This window comes from Aquila chrysaetos, chromosome 24, assembly GCF_900496995.4.
Source record: "Aquila chrysaetos chrysaetos chromosome 24, bAquChr1.4, whole genome shotgun sequence".
In the NCBI taxonomy this organism is placed as follows: Eukaryota; Metazoa; Chordata; class Aves; order Accipitriformes; family Accipitridae; genus Aquila; species Aquila chrysaetos.
In genome coordinates this window covers 14,335,378-14,355,648 of record NC_044027.1, presented here as the reverse complement: position 1 = coordinate 14,355,648, position 20,271 = coordinate 14,335,378, and the positions used below count along the sequence as shown (strand labels likewise).

Below are 20,271 nucleotides of genomic sequence, written 5' to 3'. Positions count from 1 at the left end.
ACCCTCATCTCCTCCAAGCTGACCTGGGTGTAAGCTCTCTGGGCAAGAGGACAAGCTCATACTCCCCCTTGAGATGGGATTTGGAGGGATTTAAAGGGCAGAGTCTGGGGGTCGGGGGTGGTCGCTGCCCACCGACACACAACCCTGTCCCCTGCCATCTGCAGAACAGCGAGGGAGCAAAGCCAGAGCAGCCTGGCCGAGTGTGCTGTGCCAGGCTGGGAACGATGCTCTGGACCACCCGCAAAGGGAGAGCAGGGTTCGAGCCATCCCCAAAGCCTGCGATTTGGATCGAGCGCTCTCCGCGCCTCCGAACACCCTGCTCGGGAGAAAAGCAAACAGAAAACCAGGGGATGCGATAGAAACAAAACCCTCAGCCCGACCAGCCACGTCTTCCCAGTAATTTCTTTTGCCCCCGCTGGGCTGGGGCCCCCATCCCCTGCCTGGCCCCACGCAGAGCAGCCCCACCGGCCGGGCTGGTTGGGGCGGCTGGGACGCTGCGGGAGGCAGAGCGGGGCCTGCAACAACCCTGGCAATAAACAGCTTCCACATGCACACCGCCTTGCCTAACCGCCCGCTCCCCGCCCTGACATACCAGCACGCTTATTCATCGCCGTGCGAGGGGCCGAAGCGGCATCGAGGGTGCTCAGCCTGGGACGGGGTCCCACGAGCACCCCGCCGTCCCCGAGGGGTGCGGGTAGCCCGAGGTGCTCGTCCCACAGCTGTGCCGCAGCTCCAAACTAGCAAAAACCCACCCTAGGTGTGGAAGCCAGCGCTGGCAAACCCCCTCGAATCTCCTTTTAATTGGATCCCCAGTTTTCCTCCTTATCCCACGCTGTCCGCATCCCCCCAGGCCATCGTGCCGTACCTCTCCTTCGATGAGGACCAGATCAAACCCACCAGGCTCAAACCCACATCATCCTTTCCCCCCCACCAGCAACAGTGTCCTGATCACCCCCCCCCCCCCCACCGCCGCCTTGTCCTCTGTATGACGAAACCTCTCAAATTAGGGGTTGGGAAAGGATTTGAGCCCCCAGTCCTGCAGCGGAGGGGGGGGGGGTCAGCGCTCTGCAGAGCCTGCAGCTGCAGGGACATCGGGAACACACTGCCCAACAAGATCCCATTGCTGTCCTATCCCAGTTGGGACATCCAGGGATGGGAAAGTCCCATCCCAGCAGCCTCTGGGGATGATAAACCCCCTTTGAAGGCAGAGAGCAGGCAGGGCTCCGGCTTGCTGGCATCCCGGCGGGTTTACGAGGAGATTTTTAGCAGCACCAGGAACAGTCCCCGGATTAGAGCTACAGGCTTCAAAAGGAGCTGCCGAGCGCGAGAGCCGAGGGCTGGAGTCATTGCGGCTGAAAAGGGAATGCTGCACATTATAAATAGCTGCCTCACTGGCAGCACATCTGTTTCAGGCAGCAGCTCGGGAAGGCTGTGCGTGTTCTGGTTTGGCTATTTTGGGGGAAAGAGATTTGAAACTCACTCATTATTATTTTTCGCCCAAGAGATGTGAATGATGCCTGTTTCTCCTTTGCCTTTTCAAAATAGAAAGCAAAACGAGGTGAGTTTCAAAGCGCACTGTGGTGTAAGGCTCCCTAGGAGCTGCAGCTCTCGCTGGGAGACGGTAGGAGCACCCCGGTGACACCTGGATCGATGGGTGGTGACACTAGACACGGCTGGCCGTGGGGCCGGGGCAGCATAGCCCTTGTCTCTGCTCAGCCATGAGCCACCCTACAGCCTTGGGAACCACGGGGGTGCGAGGGAGACAGCAGGCAGCGACGAGGCCAAGGGCAGGCATCGAGGCGAGGCTACGAGTGATGCTCCCCAAAATGCCGTGGGCCCATCTGTGCCCGCCAGACGGAACTGCTTGGTCCCCCCGCTGATGCCACCGTGTTCCCCCCACGGCTGTGGCCCATCCCTGCACCGGAGGAGATGCCGGACACCCCTGGGACCGACCTTGGTGCAGCGAAGCAAGGCCGGGTGGCGGGACGAAGGCCACAGCCCCGAGGATGCTCTGCCACCACCGGGGCAGGGGACAGAGGGATGTCCCAAGCCCGGTTGCCCCATCCCTCAAAGGACCACCATCCCACACGTGCCGAGAAGGCGTGGGGCACCGCTGGACCAAGCGTGCCGGGGGGCGAGCGGAGGAGGACGAAGAGGCGTCCGAGGTCCGGTGGCGTCAGAGCAGCCCCGCGATGTGCAACCGGGCCCAAGCGCTCCCGTACAGCCCAGCAACGGCTCATTAATCACTCGGCACCGCCGCGGGATGGAGGCCCTCGCCGACCGCCGCCAATCCCCGCGCCGTTACCACAGAAACAACCCTTACCCTGCACAGGCTTCAAAGGGTTTTGTGCGTGTGCCTGTGTGTGCTGCTCCATCTCCCCCCCTCCCCGTTGTTGTTTTTTGTGTGTGTGTGTGTGTGCGAGAAAGAGGTTTTCTTTTTTTTTTTTTTTTTTTCTCTTCCCCGGGAAGCGTTTGGCACCGGGGCTCGGATCATGTGAAAAGCGAGCGCGGGAGAGACGGACAGATGGACGGACGGAGCGTGCGAGAACTGGGCGAACCAGCCACGATAGCCACAAGGCTGGGGGGGGGGTCTTCAGAAAGGAGAAGGGGAAGGGTTGGGGGGGGGGGGTGGAGGCGGCTGCGGTGCTAACGAGTCAAAAATAAATATTTATACGGGGAGAGTTTTAAAACCCTATTTTGCATCGTTATAATAAATTATTCATCCGCCTGTTTCTCCCTGCCCACCTCTCCTGGTAGGGAGCTGTGAAGGGGATGATGCTGCGAGGTGGGTGAAGGGGGTCACAGCTGACCAGGACCCAGGACCCAGGACCCCCCGCAGCGCCTCGGGGAGAGGAGGTAGGGAGGTTTGGGGAGGGAAGCAGGGAGACAGCGCAGATGCAACCGGACCCTGACACGACCGCGGCGATGCCAGATGGGGAAGGGTCGGGAGAGGTGGGTGTCAGGAGCAGGCAGCTGAAGGTGCCCAGGGGACCCAGCGACCTCCCGGCCAGCAGTGTCAGAAACAACGTGGCTGCTCTTGTGCTGTACACTGGATTTGGATGGAGCCCTCTGTGACTTCCAGGCCCCCAGATTTTTGTTTTGGCAAAGACAGCAGTTTCCACCGGGCTGGTTGATGCCCTGCAGTGTCCTTCTGAGAAGGTGGGGACAGGGAGCTCTGCAAGGAGCCCCACTCCCCCAGCTCACCCGCATCCCCGGGTGTCCCGGTGCACCCGCCGAGGGCAGGCACACACATGCAGGCAGCGATACAGCTCCCATCCTTCCTGCCCGCACTCCTGCACGCACACAGCCAGCCAAAGACCCGAGCCAACGGGGAGCCCCACGCCACCGGCTGGGACAGTCCTTCCAGAAGCCATCCTCACCTTTGCATTTCCACCTACACGCTGACACGCGTACAACACAGCCCTCTGCAAAGCTGGCAGCCGCTTCCCATCGAGGGCCTTGAGCAGCATCTCCAAGGCTGCCCCCAGACTCAGTCTTGACCCTTCTGGGTATAGCAAAACATTTCTTTCAGTCACTATTGCACGTCCTGGTGCTCTGATTGCCACTGCCATCACCTCCACCAGCATACGAGGTTTGAAAAGAGCCACCAAGCACAAAGGGAAGGTTTTAGGAGGAGAGGCTTGCTGTGGCTATTTCCAGACTTGCTGCAGTTGCATTTGCCAGAACTGCTGCAACAGAGACAAAAAGCAAGGAGAGAAAAAGGCACAAGCCTGGCTGAGCAAGCCACAAAAAGCCCCTTGCCTAGCTGGAGGCTTCCAGCATATGGAAGGGGGGGTAAGAGGGCTGGAGAGGATGAAAAATGATCTTCTGGATCACCCCGCTATCCCCTCGGCTCCCCTTCAGCCTCTCCTGACAGCTGCTCGTCTGACCTGCCCCTCCAGCAACTCCCCAGCAGCCTCCTCTGGTGCTTCACCCCCAGGATATCTGAACATCAAACCTAAATCTCCCTTGTGCTACAGTTTAAGCCCATAATTTCTTGTCCTACCCACCGTAGGACACGGAGAATCGTTTATTCCTATCCTGTTTGCAGCAGCCACTGACATATTTTTGAAGGCTGTTATCACATTTCACCTTCAGTCTTAGACCTTTTCATGAAAGATGGAACAGAAACACAGGTTTGTGACGGGGAGGAAGGACAGAATAACAAGGAGGTTTTTCTGGATCACACGTGGAAACCAGGAAAGCCAGTGGAAAGACAGGGAGCCAAGGAACAGGCAAGGAGCAGCCTGTAACACTGAGAAGAAGCTTAAGTGCCACCAGCCAATTTAGGACACAAGGGGAGATGCTGGAGACACAGATCAGCAGGGAGGAAAAGTGATGACACAAGGGTCATAGTGACATGGTGCAGAGCACCAGGACAAAACGGGCCCAGGCTTCCCACGCAGGGTGATGTGGCAGTGCCCGAAAGAGGCATTGGGACTTGGCTGCAAGTGGAAAGAAGAGCTAGCTGGCCTTGCTTTTGCTGGTACCATTACGCATGGCAGGTAACATGCCAACTCAGTCCTAAGGTCCTGGAAAGGTGCAATGGAGAACCAGAGATGTGAACAACAAACACACAACAGCGTGATCCAATATGCTTATCGTGCCTTTGCACGGCTGCATGTGTCAAAAGTACTTACAAGAAGGAGATAATCTAATTTGATAAGGGAGAGGGTAGAGGAATAACACTGTGGGCACGGATATCAGGACCACAAAACAGAGGAGACACTGCAGCAGGCATCTGCTACAGACCCCCAGGACTCGAGGAGAGAAAGAAAGAACAAAAAGATTCCTGAACCAACTATCAAAGAGCTTGCAAACACAGGATACTTGTACTCAGGGGGCACTTTAACCACCCAGACATCTGTTGGGCGACAAACACATCAAAACGTAGTCAGAACGGTTTCTTCGTTATGTAGAGGACAATTTACAGATGAAGGAAGTAGAAAGGCTCCACGAATCTACTTGCCAATAAAAAGACGCTGTTAAAAAAGCAACCATAATAGGGGAAGTTTGGAGCCTGTGATCACAAGCGACACAAACCTACCGGAGCGAGGACACGGCGGCAAGAGATATTTACTTTGCAGCAAACACATTGCGAGGGGAACTAAGGGACAAGCAAGAGCAGCAGAGCTGGAGCTGCTTGCGGCTGCTCTGGACTTGCCCCCTCCAACAACATGGCTGTTGATAAGGGGCAGGATAAGCCTCACAAATGTGATGGAAAGAAAAGAAGCGGAAAGAAAAGAAGCAGAAAGAACAGCCCTTTGCATCAGAGACAGCCCTAAATGTGGGCTGTGGACCCAGCAAGCGGGGCAGCCTGTGATCCCACCTTGGCTAGCAGTTACAGCATGTCTCAAGATTGCCAAAGTCAGGCTTTTGCCCAGAGCACGGGGGAGGTAAAGGCAGGAGCCGGCAGCCCATAACAGCTCATCTCCCGAGCAGCGAGACTTTCCACGCCTGTTGCATGAATGAAACCAGCTCTTGCACATCACCGCAGGAGCCGAGCACCTCCAAACACCGGGTCCCCTCTTGAACATCACGGCTTGGTCCCTCTAACTCTGTGCCAAAAGCAGAGACAAGGTCTGAGTTTCACAGACCAGAGCCCCAGCACAAGGTCTGTGCACCGCTGTGGCTCCTGCCTGTCCCCCCGCAGAGGTGGGGGCATAGCCGTGCTACCGCATGGAAAGGGGTTTCACAACATCCAGCACTAGAGACACACAAAACACTCTTGCAAAACTCGGAGATGCAAAAGTAAACACATCTGACAAGTCTGTACCGCAGCAGAGGGGGTTTCCCAGCAAGCAAAGCCATTTGGCTTCTAGAAAGGAAAGTAAGGAATATATCAGAGGGGTTTTGTCTATGAACTCCTGGAGGAGTTTGGAAAAGATCTGGCTTCAGCTCTATTGCCTGTGCTCCACACAGAGCCCCAGGCTCGGGGCTGGGGGGGGGGCACAAGGAGCAGGAGGCTGCCTGCAGCCACCCACCGCCCTGGGGCACGTGGCCCCCGGCTCCCCGCAGCCCTCCCACCCTGCACCCCCCCCCAGCCGTGGCAGCTTAGTAAATTAATGCTTTGTCACTCTATAACGGGGTTCAAAACCAGCCAGGTTTTAAAGGTGCTTTGTGTTTAAAACAGCAAGTAACTTGACGTGCCTAAAATACACCTGAAAATCTGGCCGTTTGGCATTTAAAGGACCCAAATTTCACTGAAGGGGGGTGGATGCAGCATGAGCCTCCATCTCTTCTCCAGAATCATCGGGGCGATGAAGGGATATATCATCCTCTGCTTCCCACACCAAGACCAAGGACCTCCTCAGCCTTCATGGTTACCTCCAAGTGGATGCAAAACTGGAGATCTGCAACTTCAAACAGCATAACTTAAAAAAGTACCATCACTTGGGGATAGGAAAATCTCCCCTGCTTTTGGCCACGTTTTCAAAGGTGGTTCCCACATTTTGACTTTAGCTGGAGCACAGTTTCTCGTTTTACGTCTACAAACGTAACTCTGGGTATACAAGTGTCCAAGTTGCATGGGTGTCGGTTTTGAAGTGCTTTTGAAAAATACAGCTAATAAAAAAGGAAGGAAAAGAAAGTTGCAGCAGCCATATACTGCCCCTTTGCAGGGAACAACTCTGGACATCTTGATCCTTATTTATTAAAAAAAAAAAAAAAAAAAAAGCCAACATTGCTTTCCAGGCCTGAAACCCTGACTTCAGTTACGACACGTGTCTATTTATCAGGAGAAAAGCTGAATATTTCCGCTATCACAAGATTATTGCCAGTGCTTGGATTCTTCCCTAACCTCCAGCTAAAATCCTCTGAGCTGACGCTCTGAAAATGGAACGGCATAAGAAATACGCTCCCTGACTCTCAGAGTTGGAGGCCCCCCTTTTCTCCCAATAAACAATTTTGCATATATTTAAACATCCTTCGTCTGGTTTCCCAACTCCTCCACCCTCCCCAGCAAAGAAATTACGAAAATCCGTCATTTCTCTCTTTTTCCCTTGCACCTCCATCTATCAGCGTTTCAAAGGCAGTCTCCTCAAATGCAGAGCGGAGCAGGAGATGGGCAGCGGTAATGGGAATGTGCTCCTGACTGTGCAAACCCACACAGAGAGTGAGGACAGGAGAGACTGCATTTGCATACATATTAAACGAGAGCAGTAAAAAATGCAGACGTGCAAACCATTTGGACATGGCTCGCCTCGGCGATGCGCCCTGCAAGGGAATCAATCTTCTGCGTTCTTAAAGGGAAAAACCTGTTACGGAGTGAAAAGCAAAGCCAGAGAGACATCCACTTGCAAACACGGTCAAGGTTTTGAGACAATCTGACCTTCTGCCTTCGCTCACAAAGACCTGCCGTGCAAAGGCTGTCGCGTAGGAGGGTGAGACCCCAGTGGGAGTTTCCACCTCCAGCTGCTGCCCATGCCCTGGTTTCAGCAGGGCAGGCTGGTGCCTTTGGTCCTCTTCCCACCACCACCAAGGCAAGGAGAACTGGTGGGACCCCCATCCCCAGCCAACCTTGTGGCTGGCTCCCTGCTTGAGCTGGAGGAAGATATTCTCACATCGACCAAGCCCTCAGGTGAGGGCAGCACAGAGACCTCCCTGAAGTAGCCTGAGCTGGGCTCCACGGAAGAAATAAGAGACAACTGGATGTGCTGAAGAAGCCCAACCTCTGCATCCCAGTACCTTCACCGAGTGAACAGTGAGTACAAAGTGGCACGTCCTGCTTTGGCCCTGGGTGTGATCCCAGTTTCGGTGAGCTCCAGAAAGCAAGGCAATGAGCATGGAGAGTGTGACTTCCCAAAATGGCTTTGGTCCAAAGTTTTGGGGAGTCCCTTTGCTGGCCTCATGGAGCTTTGCATCCACCCTACCACATGCTGGCTGACTGCACCACATGGGTCACAACAACAGCATTGCACACACAAGAATCTCCTCTGGTCAGGTTCTATCTTGCCCTGGAAAGACCCAACCCAACCTCACCTCCACTTGTCCCAATGCCCTGGTTAAGGACATTCCCAAGATAGGATATTATACTCAAGACAACAAGTAAGTACAGTCAAGCTTATGGAGTAGATCATTCCTAGGTGCCTACGGATCTAACGAGGCAAATCACGCAGGCAAACCTACTGATTTCAAAGTCTGCAGGTTCAGATGCATAAAAAGTGCAAAATCAGTAACTTTTATATTGCCACTCAAGGAACCACAAAGATAAAAGCAATATTCTGGGAGTGAAGATGCCATGAATATTTCTCATCTGCACTTATAAGGGATATTTGGGACCAACGGCTTGATTCTGCGTTAGCCTTGTTCAAATGAGATAATTTACATTCCCTGCCAGCTGAAAACAGGCTGTCAACATATTTACTTGTGTCAGGTTTCACTTCCCCACCACAGCACTAAAAACCAGTAGGTGCATGTGGAGAGTGAAGGTGGACAGCAGATAGGTCCAGGACCAGGCAGGAATGGCGAGGATGGGGTCCAGCGTGGACACCTTGGTACACTCCAAGCCAGCAAAGAGTAAAGGTCCTGCAAGGAGGGACACCAGGATGCATCAGCAGCTGCTGCTGCTTTGCATCACATCCTCCCAGCTTCTCCCTGCAATGGTCCCTTCTGCAGAGCCTGGAGCTTGCCAGGCTTTGTTGTCCATCCCTGAAGGTCCCGAGGCTGCAGACAGACAGCTGGACATACCTCCTCAAGCATCTTGTCCTGTTAGTGCAGGCACCACCTCCTGCTGACTGAACCTTACTGCCCAGCAGGGTTTGGCCCCTCTGCTCCTGTGGGAAATGCTGTCTGGAGCCTCCCTCCTCCTCCCCTCTCCAGCTATCCCCTGCTATGGCCAGATCTAATCTAACTGCCTGCTTCAGTGTGGCTGACTCATCCCCGCCTGCCTTTGCACCTATAGCCCAAAGGACACGAAGGGGCAACATGCTGCCAGCATCTGCCTGGCTTTCGGCAGACCTTCCCCACCGACCCCCAGAAAAATCACTTCTTCCATGTCCACCAAGCCCGGGGTAGCGAGGCAGCGTTTAACAGTCTTCTGCTTCTCTGCCACCCTCCAGCCCCTCCAAACAAAGCAGTCTCAGGGTGGGAAGGCGAACGAAACGGGCTTCCCAGTACCCTTTCCAATGTGGGTTCTCTGGTGTCTCGTAAGGGTTGAGTTCCCATGCAGCTATCGAGCGCTTGACTCTCTCCTTTTTACCCACCCACCCATTTTCACAAGACTTGCGGGAGCCATACGAGAGCTCTATCCTTCAGCCAAACATAATTGAAACTCGTCGCTGGGTAAAAAACAGGGGGAGGCGGGAACAAATGGAGAGAGAAAGAGAGACACGTACGCACACATGCACAGACTGGATCATGGAGGCCCCATTCCCCTAAAGAAAGGGAAAATAAAAAGAAAGACTACAGTGGCAACATGCACCAGCTGAGCTGTTGGCTTGCTTGTACGCGCAATCCCACCCCTCTGCCTCAGCTGCTGGGGATTTACAGACACAAATAATCTGGGGAGGGTTGGTTCATCTGCACACGAGTGTTTCTACAGCGCCCTGTACAAGAGTGGCCCCGTTCCCAATAGCAAGTGACAGTTCAGAAACATTTTGGGTGGTTAATTATATTCTGATTGTATTTTTTTGCAACAGCAATGCCTTCGTGAAAGGGCAGTGGTGAGAATCTCAAAGAGGGAACCCGGGGATTTCCATCCAGAAACTGGCCCCCTGCCTTGCCAGAGAAACATGAAGGCAAAGGAAAGTGGAGTTCGACAAAACAACAGAAAAACAACTTATTGAATAGCTGTCATTGGGCAAGTATAAATATATTAGTGATTGTGTTGATATTAGGCTCATATCAAAGGAGATTAATTTGAAAATTGCCTGTGCAGTGAAAGAAAAAAAAACACAATCAAGTCTATTGCCACTGGCATCCTAAACGCCTCCCTTGGTTAAATCAATTTCCTTTTTTAACTTAATTTGAGTTAATCAGAAAGTTATGGTGTAGCCATAATCCAAAACCACCCCCCCCACACACATTTATTCCCTTTTTGACTGATCTTATTTTGGCATCGGCCTGACAGCCTGGAGCAACCAAGGGCCAAGGACTTCATTTGTCAGTTTGGGGTAGTTTAAGAGACAGTAGAAAAATGGAAATTCTTTTGCTGAGAAACTTGTCCACAAGCTTCCCCAGCGACACAGCCTGACACCTCCCGCGTGTGCTAGGTCCTCCCGCAGGACACGCATCCCAGCAGTAGTCAGCGACGTCAAACTCACCCCGCAAATGGCCCCAAATGACATTTTTAGAGAGGCTCCGTTATCTGAGACTACAAAATTAGCACCATATAACAGCCTTGGTCTGCAAGATGGTTCCTGCCAATGTCAATGGCAGTGCTGTAGAAGATCAAAGGCAAAGCACAGTCCTTCAGCGACAGCAAACGTTTTGGCTGGTGGGAGAGCGTGGGGGGAGCACGGCAAAGCCAGCAGCAATCCCTGCCCTGGGCAGAAGAAGCCCCACCGAACCCCAAAAAGCTCCAGAGCAAAAAAATTATTCCTGCCATTTCCCTAAATTAGGCAAACCCCATGCACAATTCTTCAGGAATATTCAAGAGTCATTTATCTGAAAAATTAGCAATAAAAGCATTGCCCTTCTGCCAAAGAGTTAACAGCCCTGAGAATGAATCGGAGGTCTCGCTCTTGCTGCGGGATTTCTCCCAGTGACACCATGTTCCCACTTGGAGACAAGTTTCTTTGTTTGCTTTTCCCTAGTTATATAAGGGACATAAATTCTTGTTGCAGAGAGAACTCCAGGCAATCTGCATCTCCCTCCAAGTCTGCATCTCCCTCCAAGGCTTCTCACTATGTTTCGGCTTGAATACTACTGCTGTTGCTGCAATTTTCCAGCTCCTGCCTGCGTCTGCACTAAACCCTCTCCCCTGCCCCGGGAAGCGAAAGCCTGCCCAAAACACAGCTCCCCGCCAGGTCTAACCCCATGGGAGCAGCCAAAGCCCTTTGCCACCCTCCCATCCCCAGCCCGTGGCATTGTGAAGGCAAAGACGTGAGCACAGACAAGCTACAAAACCTTGGGCCGGCACAAGGACGTGTCTGGAGACGCTCCCCTGTGCAAGAGCGTCTTGGTGGAGCTCGGGCCACTGTTTTGCAGCTCGACTCTTTTCCGACCGGTCTCCTCCAGCCCCTGGTTTTGCTCTCCCAGCGGGTCCCTGAACCCCAGCCCCATCACTCAGCACTGAAGGAACGAGCCAGGGGAGGGGAGGCCGTGCCGGGAAGGCTCTCGAAGAGCTCGGGCAAGGGCTGGGTGCTCTCGGCCGGCCGGCGCCGCATTGCACACATACCAACAAACCTCAGACCCAGCAGCCCCGGAAGGGGAACGCAGCAGCCAGCAGCAGCTCCCAGGCCAGCGAGGAAGACTTAACCCCTTCCCCGCTACAGCCAAGAGGCTCCTCAATAGCCTGGAGGCAGCGGGAGAAAGGAATCCACCCTAAGGCCAAGCATCCGAAGGCTCCATCGCTCCCTCCCTAAAAAGAAATCCCAGCAATACCCTAAAAAATCCCTGGGAATGTAGCCCTCCTCTTCCCCTTCCCATGGCCCAACAGGGAGGCAGGGGACGATCCTCACCCCTGGCCAAAAGCCATCAACGCTCCCAGCAGCCAGCACAGCCCCAGGCGATGCGGAGCCCTCCCCGGTGCCCGAGGTACCCCTCCGCTCCCAGACCCATGCCCTAGAAGATGGTCTCAACAGGGTCCCGTGGGGGACCCAGGGACAGCCACAGCCTGGCAAGGTTTATCCTGCACCCCAGGGAGCGGGCACTTTGAGCCCCTCCGTTCGCAGCGCTTAAAATCGTGGCGGCAAGGAGGGTTTCTCATCAGGATCGGCAGAGGAGAAATCCCTCAGGGTGAGGTTTTGCTCTGAGGTCTGTCGGTGTGAATCCCCCTGTGACTCAAAGGCAGGACTTTGCACATGGGTGCTTGCACCAGTCGAGAGCCAGTTGACAGCCTTAGGTGCCCAAGGAAAGCCCAGCTGTCCCAGCTCTCCTCAGCGCCTTTCTTAGCCTGGTTTCTCTTGATCTCGTGATCTCTTGATCTCTCCCCCCAGAGAGATGTGGGCTCTGCTCTGCACAGCCAGCACATCGGTCCCCAAGAGCTGGGACAGGAGGAGGTGGCACATCACCTCCAGAGCAGGTACCAGCACACCTCACCTCTGAAAAAACAGCAACCAGGTGTTACTTCAACCCATGTGAATGTACACAAAATGCCCTGGGCAGGGCTGTGCCACCCCACTTGGAAATCAGCTCGGTCCGAGCAGTCTCCAGACACAGTTGAAACAGCTTAAAAAACACATTTATGGAACCAACATGACAGCAAACCCTTTCCCTTTTTTTCTTTTCTTTTTTTTTTTTTTTTTTTTTTTTGATTAAGTGGAAAAAACAGACAAAGCCCTTCCCAGCGCAGGTAGGATCACCGAAACCCAGGGCTGAGCCTGTGGCTTTGGCAGGCAGATAGAGCAGCAGGCTCTGGGGCAGGGGGTGTCAGCCAGCCCCAGGGCCACACTGCCCTCCCAGCAGAGATCGGATCTCCCACACCGATATTCAGCTCCGCTTGGTTCGCTCCAGCGCCAGTCCGATCAGATCAGGCCCAACAGGATTAACCACATAACAGAGTGCCAGCGGAAGGCAGATTTGCCATTTAAAAAGAAACACACCCCCCAAAGTCCGTGTTAAAGGAACTGCCTCTGTTCAAAAGTTGCTTCCAAATTTAGGTTTTCTAAAATTAAGATTTCATATTTTTAATAAAATGGAATTAGACCTTTTATAATAAATTAATAATCAAAGGCCCACAGAAATGTTTCCATAAACTGTTTTTTTAATTCCAAAGGAAACCATTTGTTTAAAAGAAGCAAGTGTTCCCCTGCAGAGCCGGCACTCCAGTAATTGCAGCATGATGATAGAAAATGGGGCTGGATAGCAAAAATAACTTAAAACTATTCTAAACAACCATGAAGCTGAGTCATCTGTTTCAAAGTCCAAGTGGAGATATCCCAGTGACAGGGCCCACAGAAAATGCTAAGGTGCATAGTTAAAAGGGGAGGGGAGAAACAAAAACAAACAGTAAAAATAGTACAAATTCCTTCAGATACTATTTGTGACAAAAGATGAAAGCTGGGATTTTCACCCTCTTTCCAGCATCTCAACTACAGCGAAGCTCAGGGTTTCATTGCACCAGGTGCTGTGCACCAGGCACCCCTAATGAGACAGTCTTATGGGTGTAAAACCAATACCAAATACTGGAACTTAGTGTTCCTCTAAAAAAAGTCAAGGAAAAATAAAGGCACCCTCTCTCCAGCTGGTATCAGCCCATGCAACCCCATGGAGAACAGGGGAAGGAAAGGCCAAACCCTGATCTCTCAGTCTTTTGTACTCCAGCCTCACTTGTATACACTGCTATCACGTTACAAAATGTGTAAGTTGCTGTATGAATGGCAAGGTGCCACCGGCATAAATACATTGGTATCTGGACAAAGGATCTGTCCGCACGTCAGGATCTTCATTAAAAATGAGTTTGTAAGCACTTCCCCTCATTCTTTTGGTTCATTTCCACAAAAACAAAAATGTAGCATTGCGTCAAAGTCGCAAGGACACCCAACACAAGACGGGACCAAGCGCTTGGTGCTTCAGACCAAGCCAGCTGCGCTTTCACAGCACTCCCAGCTTTCCCAGGCTTGTCGAGGCATGGGTTTAAAGTGGTGGCATTTGATCCTGGTAACTAGCTTGATCTAATGATGGGTCCATCTAGAGCGCAGCCTGGCACAGCTGCAGTAAGGCCATGGGTAGAGCATGGTGTGGAAATGCAAAGCCCAGGCAAGAAGCTGGGGGCACACTGCACGGGACGGTGAAGGGCTGCACCGCACCGCACTGCGGGCGCCTGGCAGTTATGGGAAGCGAGTGCCACAGCCACCACGAATAAAACCATCATGGCTATTTAAACACAAAGTTGCGGGTATGGCACCTTGCTCTGAAGGTTTCTCGGTGGATGTTGCTAGCGACGGGCAATCACGAAGGGAAGATCCTCAGCACATTGCTTATGTGTACTCCCTCCAAGAGGGACAGAGCTTGGCAGACCTGGCACAGAGCGAGGCAGACCGGGTCTTAACCAACACAGCCGGTCCTTTATGTCCTGCTACCAAGACTAATTTAAAGCTAATTCAGGCAGATATGGGCACACCAGACCACGGGGATTGCCCACATCAAGTTGACAGCATGGCATTTGGAAGTCAACTGGAAGGTGCTTCACACCAGTGTGCCATGAATGGGAGCGTCTCCAGAGCTGCTTCACAAGCAGTTCAGCCCTCTGCGTGTGAACAGCCATGGAGAGAGCAGAGCAGGAGCCTCCTCCGCTGTCCCCCCACGCCCTGGGGCACTATCTTGTGGCTGGGGCTCCAGGGACAATTCAATTCTCCTGGGACTTCACAAACAGTCGACAAAAGCAGGAACCCTGGAAGGAGGTGACAAAATGACAGTAAAGCCTGTGGGAACAAGCAGCCTGTTACAACAGAGGGACAAGTGACAGTGACAAACCTTTGCTCGTGCATGCTCGACAAAGGCATGCTGGAAACCTGGTGGCCATTCCTGCTGTCAGCACCTCCCTCTCCAAAAACCGTTTCAGACTTCCCTTCTCCTCCAAAAGATCCGACCGCCTTAAATTCTGCCTTGCGCTGCTGTAACGAGGGAAGGGCTCTTGCTTTCTGCTTACTGATGAGGAACCAATGTCCAAAAAAAAGAGCTCAGATCAGAGGCAAACAGAGTTTGCAGGGAGAGGCCATAGCTTTTATCAGGCCAACTGACAGAGCTGGAAAAACAACAGGCTGAATTTGGGGCACAACTGGCTTTCTTCAAGATCTGTCTACGTTGCATGCAGGAGAAGCCTGTAGTTAAGACAGGGTGTTCCAGGTTTTTTCCTAGGCTGCACCCCGAGTTAGAAACACCAGTGGCTGAAGGGCTGGAAAAAACAATGAGTTCAAACAGGAAGGCATCTAAGAGGGGGATTTCCAAAAAGGTGGGAAAGACACCATCAAAGCAAGATTTCCAAAGAGCTCCATGCTCTTTGGGCAGGGAAAGTTTTCCAAGATCTGACCCCAGGACAACTGCAAGACAACGATACCATCAATGTGTGAAGCTGCCTCAGTCCTCACTCCTCCAACACGGGTCCAGGTAGGCAGGAGACTCAGCTGGATTTAAGAACAAAGCACAATGGCAGATCTGAACCTCATGTCCCTTTTTAAACAACGCTCTCATTGTGAAGAAGTCGCATAGTGAAACTTCCCCTAAGCTAATGTATATCTATTTTAACTCTTTTTTTCTGCAGATAGAGGCATGAAAGGGACTCAACACATGGAGAGTCAAGCTATGCACCTTGATCACTACAATTCGATCCTCCGCCTTCCAACAGCCAGGCAGAAAGACTGTGGGCTTTATCCCAGGTCATTACTGAAGCATGCAAGCACCTTCCACATCTGATGTTACAACATCCCCAGGCTTTGCGGAGTCTCTAGCAGTGCTGCCTTTGGGCGTCAGGTACCTGCTGGGTTTGAAGACTGGCTAGGGCGATAAAGGTCCCTTCATTTGATAAAAGAGCACGCAAAAGAGGATGGGTTGTTCCCTAACGACAAGCACCGTGTAGATTTGCCCACCCTCACCCAGAAGACTGCTCCCTCTCATGCCTAAAGTACGTCCTAGGATGTCACCAAATTCACAAGTCTTGCAGTGTCCAACGTGCTTGTCCTCTGACTGCCCCAAGAATCGAGGCAGCACTTATCTGTGTTTCACAGATGGGTCACTAGAGGCAGAGACACAAAGCCCCAGCTTCCCTCTGCACAAACTCCTCAAAGCACCAGGTCTGAGGATTTCATGGTGTTCAGGCACCTGAACCTGGGTCCAACGTCACCCAGAGCAAAGAACCAACCCCAAAATCCTAGAATCCAGGCCAAGAGCCCTGACCACTGGCCACCCTTGCCATGTCCCAGCCAGCTGAGATTGCTCTCCAAGGTTTCATCCCAGCCTTCATGCTCTGGACTGTCTCAGAGGAGCCGCTTGTGCTGCTCACAGAACAAAATTCAGCCTTTGATGCCATTGGCACTTCCTCCATTAGTTGCTTTGAAGATTAGGGCCAGAGCCTTAAATTGGATTCAGAAGCTGATGGGGAGCCAATGGAGCAGCTTGAGCTCCCGGTGGCCTAGCCCTTTGGGGAGGTGAGCGGTCATGCTCTGCACCAGCTGGCCCCACCACACTGTTTCTACTTTCAGCTTCTGCTACAAGGCACAGAAGCGCAGCCAGCTTGAGCCAAGCAACGGCATCGATACAGTGGACAAAATTGTCTCCAAGCTGGAGGGAAGAAGGCAGCATTTTTTGAAACAAGCATTGCCTGGTCATCACAGCTAGCAAAGAGGCTGGAAAAATTGGGATTCTCCAAATCACACCCACAGTTCAAGACAGCACGGGGACAACAGAAGGCAAGGTGTCACTGCGGGCTTCAAAGCCTCATGTTTTCCAACCTGCTTCCCCTCCATCCTCAGCTTAACTCAGCTGCTCATACTTGCATCCCACAGCAGCAGCAGCTCTAGCGGTTGTGCCAGCTGGGAATGAGAAACATGCCCATGGCATCTCCATCTCCCCTCCTGGTGGGGAGTCCCTCTCCTCCCATCCCCACACAGCCCCAGGCTGTCCCTGCCCTACAGTGCTGCCTGACCTGGGGATGACGGGCAGCAGCAAGAGTGAGGTCTCCTGGGGGTAAGCAGGTACCATGGAGGCCAAGAGCATCAGGAACATTGACGGGAGCCCAGAGTGAGAGCAAACAGGCATGTTTCTGGTTCCGCTGTGTGTTTTTCACTCAGTTCTGCACTCAGTGTTAGGCACTGCACACCCACAAACACACACAAAGGGACCATCTTTGCTCTAATCCATACAATTTCAGCACTGAGTAGTGCCTGCAGAGTTCTGCACACAGAGATCAGGCTCTAGGCACTCAACAAAACATCCACTCCCCTAACCACATCCCCTCCTTGGCCCTTCCCGCTGGGAGCGGTGGAGCAGCACAGTGGAATTTCACCTGCACCCACTACCCAACCCTGCAGCATCCCCTAGGACAGGTCCCTTTGCCCAAATTCCTTCAACCCCTTTGGAGCCTGCCAACTCAAAGGATGCTAAGAAAGGAGGTGCGTGCACCACAAAAAGCCACAGCTCCTCTCCCCAGTTAAGTCAAATCCCCAAATGAGGGAGATGATCCACACATGCCAAACTTGCTTCCAAAGCATCTCCCTCCTCCAGGAGCCAGGGCACAGGGGCAGCAAGACACTCTGTGCCGTGAAGTGACACACACTGAAGTAACATGTGGCACAGTCACAGCAACTCTATTAATTTAAGTTAATTTCCTGCAGTTCTGTCTTAGTTTTCCAGCAGATTCAGGACTTAAAGGTTAAAGCGTAACCTTGTCTCAGTAGCTTGCTATTCGCTCCATGCAAATGTCTACCTACAGCCTGGTAATTACATGCATTTCCAAAGAGCCAATCCGCCGTCAGCCTGACAGATACTGATCTTCCCGTTTTATTTTTAGCTCTGTGCTTCCCCCTCTAGATGCAAAAAAAAATTCTGTTTGTTCCATCTTTTGCTGCAGCCTCTTTTTTCCCTGGCTTACCAGCCAGCTCCCGTCTCACCCAGGCAGGAGCAGGGAGCAGCGCGGGGCAGCAGGCTGGGCAGGTGCTGGACTCCTGGTGGGAGTCCTGCACTGGTCCCCAACATGGTGAAAGTGGGCAGCTGGCTTCTTTGGAGTCACCGAAGGAATTTGTCTCCTCTGGCAGAGAAGGGTGTTTAAATGGGAAACTCAAGTGAGACATGAAGAGCTACGCACCCCTTTGCAGGGGAGCTGGATGCTTTCTCCTGGGGACATCTCCAGGTCGCACACATCCAGCCAGGTCCCAGCCGAGATAAAAGGGGCCAAATCTGGCAAAATTCAGCCACGTGCTAGTGGCTCTGCAAGTCCACGATTTGTCATCTCGCAGAGTTGGGTGGCTTCCCTGGTTAGCCACGCGGGGCCACCCAGAAAGAGGAGGCAACGCTGGGGGGGTGGGCAGTGGAGGCAGGTCAGCCACGCAAAGACAAAGCTAGGTTGACGCTTCCGACCCCTAAAACGGGCACATGTGAGACTAAATGTGTCTGGTGTCACTGAAGCCAACATGCTCCCCTCCTCCATGAGCTGCTCTGGTGGCTTTGGGGAGGAGGCAAGGTGTGCAAACCAGTAGAAATTTGTGGCCTCCAAAAGTTTAGCCCCATGGGGCAGCCCACCACCAAAGAGTAGCCCAAAAGGCTGATTGTAAATCATAAGACTTGGAAGAAACAGGGATCAGGTTCTTCATCTTTGCCTTTCCTTTTGGAAGGAGTCTGGGAATGGGGATGGGTTGGGCTTTGAGGGGTGAGGTCTGCATGTCTCTCTTCCCCTCTCTCTCTCAAATGCGTATTTTAGATTTAAACCAGAACAGATTTGCACAAACTTTAGTCACGTGGTGGGGAAAAAAAGACACTGAGCCTCAGAAGTGACATGTGAGGAAAGGGCTGGCTGTCGGCACTACAGCATGGAGGCCAAACTCACCACGGCCAACGCCGACTGTGGGCCACAGGGTGCAGCTCGGGGACATTAAGGGGGTGAAAGGTGTTTGCACAGAGCAGAGAAAGGAAACCTGCATGCAGGGAAGGCACATAATAAAATGCATTAAATAAATAGCTGACGAGAAAGAAGAAAGAGGAGCAGGGATGGGATAAAGCAGAGGGAAGGGTTGAGTGTGGCAGCTGCAACCTCTATAAGACTCCAGTAAAAGCTGGCAGAGCCGGGGTTGATCCATCTCCCCAACACTACGGACACTTCTCTAATGCTCAACCCTGCATTGGCTACCCCGGCTCCAGCCCCGGCCATGTGGGAATCATAATTATGTCTCATACCTGCAGAGAAAGGATTGCTTGTCTTGTTATACTTCTAAGGATCCTTCTAGTCACAACGATATTAAAAAAAATAATCAAGAAATTATCCCCACATGGTTTTACATTTCCAGGGGAATCCAGCAATTCCCCTCCTTGAAATTTTGTAGCAAATAGAGCACACCACATTCAGAAGCAGCTTATCCAGCAGCCTTCAAACATTTTCAACAGGTGCATTTAGGCAGTTAGTAGGAACAAGGATTTTACAGAGATCTGGGCTCCACTGTCCCACTTTTCCCCTCCCACAGCTCCTAACCTGAAGGTCAATCTAACACATGATCGGGGGAGCAGGAGTCATCCCAGCAACTGGAGTAGGCACTGGATGAGACCGTGGGACGACAGAGCAAGGGAGCGTGGAGGGGAAGGTAATTATCCCTGTTACAGAGCTGGGAGAGCCAAGGAACAGAGATTTCACTACTTAACAGCCCACAAGCTAGGAATCAAGCTCAGGTCCCAAAACCCCATCCTTCTACACCAAAATAAATAAACCAACCAACCAACCTGCCTTCCATCAAGGAGGAGTTGGGGAACTCCAAGGGAGCTTTTCCCCCCTCCGCACAGACGCAAGCCCTGGCTGAGCTCTGCAAGAACCAATTCCTCCGATGCCAACAAGTTTAGCCAAAGGAATTCAGGGCAAGCAACGAGAAAAGGCTGGTGCAAACCTACCCCTTCACCACATTGCTGCAAAACATCTTTAAATCTGAGAGCTTCGCATAATTGTGTTTTAAACAATTCAAACCTGGCACTGCCAGCCTTTCGTTTGAGAGTCGCTTTCTTGCTGCTGGCTCATTTGGGTTTTTTTTAACCACTATTCAGTTTCCATGCTCCTTTGTACAATTCAGTCATATCATTCCCACCTTAGCTTGAAATTTTAAAGGCTGGGTCCCCCCAAGCCTCTTTCCTTGCGTTTACATCCTTCTTTTATAGAGAATGACGACCATCTCTGCCACACATCATTTAACCAAGGACTGCACCCAGGGCTGCTGTTGTTTTCTTGCATCCTGGACACCCCTGCAAAGCAACCAGCAGAATCCAGGGCCTTAACTCTTTTAACCTCTCCTCCCACACTTATCCCTCAGGCTCCATGTCATTGCGGTGCTTTTCTCCAAATCCCTTCCCAGTGGGTTTACACTCGAATGTCATTGCAGCGCCCAGGCTTGGGCACTGGAAAACAGTGCTGTGAGCACAAGCAAGAGAGAAAGAACCAGGGTAGTGTCTCCAGGGCTGTCTGGCACGTGGCCTCAGCAT

The 20,271-nt window shown here is 52.5% G+C and overlaps 1 long non-coding RNA gene across 2 annotated transcripts in view; it reads right to left on the bottom strand.

Moving 5' to 3' along the window:
* The window catches only part of LOC115335367, a 94,513-nt gene that overhangs the window by 47,768 nt on the left and 26,474 nt on the right, over positions 1–20,271 (bottom strand). The gene's annotated exons all lie outside the window — the stretch shown is intronic.